Here is a 6,729-nt window from a genome sequence, read left to right on the forward strand (position 1 = left end):
AAAAAAATGAAATTTTTTAATAAGACAACACTCTAATCCATACTGTTGCCGGTTTGGATCCTACGGGTTATTGCAAAAACGCTCGAAAAAGGCTGCACAGCATAGCACCGCTTGTCTTAACCGAGTACGAAAGGAGCCACGTGATGCGATACCAATTTTCTTTTCTTATTTTAGTTTGCTCGATTATTTAATTTCGAAAATTATTTTTCAAATTGAATGCGAGTGGCTGAAGATAAGGGAAGAATAACTTTTTCAACGCGTTAAACAGATTGCATCTCATTTGTGTGCAATCTATTTAAAAGGAATTCATGCAATACGTTTTATTAAACACCGATGTTATAAATTTTAACTAATATTTTCCCGTAAATATTGCTTGTTCTTAAAATTAAAAATATTTTCAATTTATAACTTGTTATTTTATGAAACACATCTGTGTTGCTATATATACATATATTATTGGTTTAGAAATATTTTCAGTTTTTATTGAATAAAAATGATTGAAGATAACGACAGCTAGAAATAAAATGTACTCCTTATATAGTTTACATGAAAATAAAGTAACAATATGACGGACAAACATCGATAAAATCTAAAACACAAGGTATATGTAGAAATAAACAAATATAATGTTTTTTTTTTTCTTTACTTCCACATTCTTTCTTTAATTTAGTATGCTTTGTGCTTAAAAATTCTGGAACAGAATCCAAACAGAAAAATATATTTGAACGATAAGAAATTAAAACTTTTTTCGCGCCGACATCGGTATCGACAAAATCCAAGTAATGCTATCAATTGTCCATTGCGCTAAAATGTAGTGGGATCTTTTCGATATAAAATCTGAACAATGCGATCGCGTTGTGTGGGATCCAAGCGGTTGAACCCCATTGAGAATCTATGAACAGTTTTAACAAGGATAGTTTGTGATTTGAAAAGACCATTAATTGAAAACATTGTTGAACTTAAAAATACAAATAATGCATAAATCCGCATGGATTGACATTTCAAAGAAGATTTTAAATACATACATTAACAGACAGTATTCCTCACAGATTAATAAAGGAAAATGAAAAGGTTTGAAAATTATTATTTTTTCGGATTTCTAAACAAGAGATTTTTTTTATATTCTTCGTTTCGTCAGTTTTCTTTTATGTTACAATATAAAAATATATAAAGAGTTTTGTCAATGTTTCTTTTACTATTATAAAGAACTAAAAAATGTGATTCAGTTTATAACTATTCACAGCACTGTAAGCTATCGCGCATACATAACAAAAATAGTTTTCTACAAATATAAAAATATTTTCTACAATGTAAAAAACTGCCGATTAAGTTATTAGAAAAAGTTACTCAGAAACATGTTCTTAGCAACAGATATGAAAGTCACGATCAGAGTCGTATCCTTTAAAGTAAATAATTTAGTACCATCTTTCGCCATCGATTGACATAAAAATTCGATAGATGGTAGGAGAGACTAGATGGATTTTAGATCTAAAATTTTTGCTTCGAGTACTTATTACTTTATGAAATATTGATGAAAAATTTTTGGTATCATACATCTCACGTTACCTATGCAGACGTAACCAAATGTTCAATACTGCCTGTACAGATATTACTACCAGCGAAAGTTGTTGATTAAATAGAATTCTATGTATCGTAACGAAAGTTTTTTGTCTGTATCTCGGAAACTATGAAAAAAACCAAAAGTACAATTTTTTATTCGTGTTCTACATCCCCTCCTTCCTTCTCATAATAAACTTCATGTCGATAGGTGATGGCTTCCCTTCGGAAGCGCACTATAAAAATATTAATTTTTTATCGCTCGAATATATTTTCCTGTTTGGATTCTATTCCAGAATTTTTCAGAATTTTTAGGCATTTAGTATGACAGACAAATAATAAAACCGGAAAACATACTAGATTAAAGAAAGAATGAAAATAACAAAAAAGAAAACGTTATATTTGTTTATTTCTGCATATACTTTGTGTTTTGGATTATTAACATGAACATAATTTCTCCAAATTAAAAGTAATAGAAAGCTATTAATTTTTTATTAACATCCAAGACAAATTGCATAATTTAGTTATAATTTCAATTAGAAATAAAATTAGCTGAAAATATTAATTTTTCAGAAACAGTAAATACATTTGTTAATTTACAAAATGAAACTTTATTTTTTAGAAAAATGATCTTAAAAATAGATGAGGCATATGTGCACATTAGTAGTTGCTCCCTATTAATAGTACTTTTGAAATTTAAAAATCTCTACTGGTTTCCTCCTTAATTGCATATGTGAAATCATCTTAAATGTAGAATAAAAGAAACCTAGACGTACCAATTAATAGTAATAATAGTAAAACATGACATTATCTATGTTTATAAATGCAAACAGGAATGGAAAGAAAAGTCGTCAAATAAAAATTTACAGGTGATGCACATGTCTAATCTGACAGATTTATAGAATCATATTGTTTTTAAAACAATACTTTAAATGTATTTTTTCCACAATGCAAACTCTCTTTATACACCTTCCTTTTATTTCCACAGAAGCATGTTATACTCCTTGTTCTATAACGATTGTTGAAAACTCTTACATATTGAATTTTTAGTCTACTGTTTGTTGCTGAAAGTGATCAGTGAAAAAAGAGGATACCATAAATTCAGCAAAATTATCAAGAGTTAAAAAAAGAATACTAGTTATCCCTCATAACATTTAGGAAAACAATTTCAACTTTTTACTCACGTCATATTCTCAAACATATCTTCATTAGCAGAATAACAAATACCATAAACTTGTATTACTCGAATGTTTTAATTGATATAAGTTTAGTGAAAAGTTAGTGTTTTTCTAAAAAATCAAAATGTATACCAAATATCTATATAATATAATAAAGAACTATAAGTACAATAATTTTTCTTTTCACATTTAGTACTCGTATTTAAAGTAAAAAATACAGACATAAAAGAAACTTGATTTCTATTGACATGAATTAACATTAATATAAAATTCTATTAAATTAGATTATCAAACTGTATTATAAAATATTATATTTTCCTTTAAAATAAGAAATGAAATACAAGGTACATAATGAAATGTGAATAACCGATTAACTAAATTCAATTTTCAAGTTGCCTGACTAATTCTTTTATTATCATACTAAAAAAATATAAGAGCCATTTTCGCATGAAGATAATGCGGCTTCAAAGTAATTAATCAATTTTGAAAAAATCTTTTTATCTATTTCATCTACTTTTACAAAATATGTTAAAAATATGTTTAGATTTATGCACTGCAATGCTAATTCCTTTACTTTATCTAATAAATAATTATACGCAAAATTTGTAACTTCATAACTTTGAACTTAAATAATTTACGACCCATAATCAGTCATTAGAACTTATATATAAAGTATTCATTATATATTACAAAAATTCTACTAATTGATTATGCACCACAATTTTTTAATATAATACAACGTTCGATATATTATACAGAACATTGTTCAATCCATTAACGTTTAAACAATATTGTTACTCAATGTATTTCATTAATAACAAATAGTTCTTAATCAGATAATGTATCTATCTTTCATTAGTCAAAACAATGTATTGAAATTTTGTAAAGATTAATATTAGAAAACTTTCTATATTTTAACTTTCGTTTATTGTATTCATAGACTATTTTAATATATTTGGAGTGTTATATTTTTATTTTACACTAATTCTAAGTATACTAATACCTTTATTTTCTTTCCTTTGTTTATCTCTTTTATAACATTTCAAGTTATATTTTATTTAAAGAGATAGAATCGTTATTTAGAAAATAATTGAGCTTTTGTAACTACATATCGCAAGATTAATTTTCAACATCAAACTACACAGCCATAAGAATACAAGAGAAATTTTCACATTCAGGTTATTATGCATGTATAAAGCATAATAGTATCTATAAATTGGTAGCAATATTTTCATAACATAAATAATTAGAATTGATAGTTTTAAAAACAAGTAATTATTTGATACCTTTTGTACAAAGTTTTTGTATACGTGTAAATGCACTAAACCTTATCTTAATTATTAAAATAAAGAAAACTGTAGACGTATGTATGTATATATATATAATATACTACATTAAGGTGTGTGTGCGTGTGCTGTGTCTATCATTACTTAACATAGCACGTACGATATACACGGGAATATTATTCGCCCAATTTTAATGAAATTAGTTGCTACATTACGAGCACAATGATGTATACTTACGTTTAGAACAAAGTAGTCAATTTCTGGTACAATGTAACAAAACTGCGACGAGATTACACCAACACGAACCGTTTCTTGTTATTGATGTGTCTTCAGAAACACAAGCACAAATACTAATAAAAAGTAGCATTAGATTCTTGTCAAAAACTTCGATATATTAACTATTTTAATTCATTTCTAAAGAACCACGTGGAAAACTAGAATGCGTGAAACTTGGATACTTAATTCTACAGTTTGATAAAAATCTTATATATAGCATTATGTTATAAAAGCCATTGACAAAGTAACAATAAAGATAGATGATCAAACATCACTATACTTTTTTTAACTACCAACAGTTGGTATAATCACACGAGATTTCAGAATCTAAGGAACTCTCTATAGTCTTAGATTCTGTTGCATTGAGTGACGAGCACGAACTCAGCTGACCAATGGAAAATAATGCTACTAGATAAAGCTTCTTCCTATTGGACTACTGCTCTTTGGCTCAAACTTATTTATCGTTCAGATGACTAAAGGCGACAAAATGTAAGGCTATACGCTGCTGAATTAATCACCACTAAAGATGAAATAAATTTCTCCTATTTTCCTAATCTAGGTCTATGAACTACACATTAAAAGTTCACTTTTCTCTGATGAGTCTACATGTGCGCGATGTGTTGTGTTGGCTATGCTAAAAATGTTACCTTTTCTGTGAAAATTAGACGCAATGCAAATCTCTAGTAATCATTGGTAACATTCTCTTTGTCATTAATGATTAAATATTAATGAAACTAATCACGTATTAAATTAATATATTGTGAATAGTTCAATTCCTTTTTTAAATTTATAGTTGACATTTTCCTTTCACTTATAAGGAAAAATCAGCAGTACAACAATTTTTATTCATTATCCGTTGAATAACATTTTTACAGTAATGCTTAAAGACTATCGATATCCTTTTATACGAAAGAAGGGTACATTTATTATTTAAACTTTATAAATTTCATTCATTATTTTGATCTCACAATGTTCGCATAAAGTGAATTATGGATGTATTTAAATAATTATATTTCCAATTCTTAACAAACAAAAAATATGTTTGTTAAATTAAATTATTTAAATCAGTATTTGTAGCGAAGGAATATCTTCAGATATAATTTCATCGGTAAAATCAGGAAAGAATTCAGTATACATATATATATATATAAAATAGTTAAAATATATATCTATTACAAGTACAGAGAATAAATGCGTTGCAAAAGTATTTCAACTTTAAGGATAAACAATGAGTCTTTGCAAAAAAGCTATCGTACTTAATGAAATTAATTAATATTAAAACATCGATTTATTAGTTTTATACTATAATTCAGAATAGTTCTCAAAGTAAAAAAATGTCAAAAGAATGATAGGTAATCTTTGCAACAAAAAATGATTATGCAAAATTTATTATATTATAAAAAAGATAAAGAAAGATAAGAGAGAAAATACTATTGTTTACAATATATAAAATTTGCAGAATTGATCACTAATGCATTTGGAAAAATGATTCACTTGGAACAATTTTTATGGACACTTATGATCTGAAATTTGAAGGTATTATTCCAACAAAAAGTAGAAATTATATAACAGAGAAATAAACCAAAGGAAGAGAGAGTTAATATTAATGTGTAATATATTGTATTTCAGCTCCACAACTCAGAAGATGTACTTGGTTTACATATTTTATATCTATTACTCGTTTCTGTACCTCCGAATATATTTTTTTATTTAATGTACATGTTGTCTCCAAATATTCATATTACATATACACTTATGTCTCATCTGTTTCTATTAAGCCTATATACTTAAACCTACAGAGATGTTATATATTTTATACTTCCTTTATCTATATATTTATAAATATGTATGTAATATTACATATCTACATATTGTTTAGCTTATTCTTTGTACATTCTTCTTCTCACCGCGCCAGTACCAGTTTTCTTTCACAATATTCTCACATCTAATCATTGCGATTAGTCTTTAACCACCTTATTTTCTTTTTCTAAATATTCTATCTTTCTTAATATTCTTATATATTTATATTTCTAATTGTATCTGACATTTTTAATTCTACTATACTATAAATCTCACTGGAATTCTTTAGAAATCATATTTCAAAATATACACATTCTTTCATTTCCTCTTTACCTTCTTTCATTCACATTTTCATTTCTGTTCCCTACTTCTTCCTCTTCTAAGCATGATAATCAACTTTTCTGTATTCAAAGATAATTTCCTTCTGTCCAAATATTTTTCAAGTTTTGCTATATTTTGTATATTCTCCTTCGTCTATAACTAACACTATACTGCCATATGTTAATGATCGGAGCTTTTCATTATCAATCTTCAAACCTCTTTCTATTATGCTTCAAAAAATTCTTCTAAATTTGATATATGCGAATATAGTGAATAATTTGGACTCAACAAATAACTCTGTCTAACATCTT

At 26.5% G+C, this 6,729-nt stretch overlaps 1 protein-coding gene across 3 annotated transcripts in view; it reads right to left on the reverse strand.

The window, feature by feature from the left end:
- Znt63c (solute carrier family 30 member 1) overlaps positions 1 to 4,523 on the reverse strand; it is a 78,510-nt gene extending 73,987 nt beyond the window's left edge. For all 3 annotated transcript variants that reach the window (XM_076902383.1, XM_076902382.1, XM_076902381.1), the window contains exon 1: positions 4,259 to 4,523. The gene's annotated coding sequence lies outside the window, so the exon portion shown is untranslated. The remainder of the gene's footprint in view (positions 1 to 4,258) is intronic.
- Between the last annotated feature and the right edge of the window lie 2,206 nt (positions 4,524 to 6,729).

The sequence above is a fragment of the Xylocopa sonorina genome, chromosome 10, assembly GCF_050948175.1.
Source record: "Xylocopa sonorina isolate GNS202 chromosome 10, iyXylSono1_principal, whole genome shotgun sequence".
Taxonomy (NCBI): Eukaryota; Metazoa; Arthropoda; class Insecta; order Hymenoptera; family Apidae; genus Xylocopa; species Xylocopa sonorina.